At 42.5% G+C, this 1081-nt stretch overlaps 1 protein-coding gene across 1 annotated transcript in view; it reads right to left on the bottom strand.

The window, feature by feature from the left end:
* MED1 (mediator complex subunit 1) overlaps nt 1–1081 on the bottom strand; it is a 56076-nt gene that overhangs the window by 41285 nt on the left and 13710 nt on the right. The window lies entirely within an intron of this gene.

Raw genomic sequence — 1081 nt, 5'->3', positions numbered from 1 at the left:
CCGTCTAAAAAAAAAAAAAAAAAAAAGGAAGAAATTCTAATAAATGCTTCAAAACAGATGAACCTTGAAGACATTATGTTAAGTGAAATAAGCCAGTCACAAAAGGACAAATATGGTATGATGCCACTTATATCAGGTATACAGAGTAGTCAAATTCATAAAGAAAGGAAGCAGAATGGTGGCTGCCAGGGACGGGGGGAAGGCAGGAATGAGACATTACAGAATGTAAGCTTGGGAAGATGAGTGAAGTTTTACAGATTGAGAGTGGTGATGATTATACAATAAATGAATGTACTTAATGCTACTGAACTATATACTTAGAAACAGAGAAAATGGTAAATTTTATGTTATCTATATTTTACCACAATTAAAACAGAAAAAAAGGCCTGGTACGGTGGCTGACGCCTGTAATCCCAGCACTTTCAGAGGCTGAGGCAGGCGGATCACAAGGTCAGGGGTTCGAGACCAGCCTGACCAACATGGTGAAACCCTGTCTCTAATAAAAATACAAAAATTAGCTGGGCATGGTGGTGCACACCTGTAATCCCAGCTACTCAAGAGGCGGAGGCAAGAGAATCGCTTGAACCCAGGGGACAGTGGTTGCAATGAGCAGGGATGGCGCCACTGCACTGCAGCCTGGGTGACAGAGTGACTCTGTCTCAAAAAAAGAAAAAAAAAGAAAAGAAAAAAAGATAAAGAATATAACACTCAGTCTCTACTAAAAACACAAAATTAGCCGGGCATGGTGGCATATGCCTGTAATCCCAGCTACTTGGGAGGCCGAGGCAGAAGAATCGCTTGAACCCAGGAGGCAGAGGTTGTGGTGAGCTGAGATTCCACCATTGCACTCCAGCCAGGGCAACAGGAGTGAAACTCCACCTCAAAAAAAAAAGTCCATCTTCTTATCGAGATTAATCAGAAAAAAACATGTAAAGAAAAAAAAAAACTTTGCCGGGCATGGTGGCTCACACCTGTAATCCCAGCATTTTGGGAGGCCAAGGCGGGTGGATCACAAGGTCAGGAGATCGAGACCATCCTGGCTAACACGGTGAAACCCCATCTCTACTAAAAAATAGAAAAA

The sequence above is a fragment of the Colobus angolensis genome, unplaced genomic scaffold, assembly GCF_000951035.1.
Source record: "Colobus angolensis palliatus isolate OR3802 unplaced genomic scaffold, Cang.pa_1.0 Scaffold83, whole genome shotgun sequence".
Classification (NCBI taxonomy): domain Eukaryota; kingdom Metazoa; phylum Chordata; class Mammalia; order Primates; family Cercopithecidae; genus Colobus; species Colobus angolensis.
This window is presented reverse-complemented; position numbering and strand designations above follow the sequence as displayed.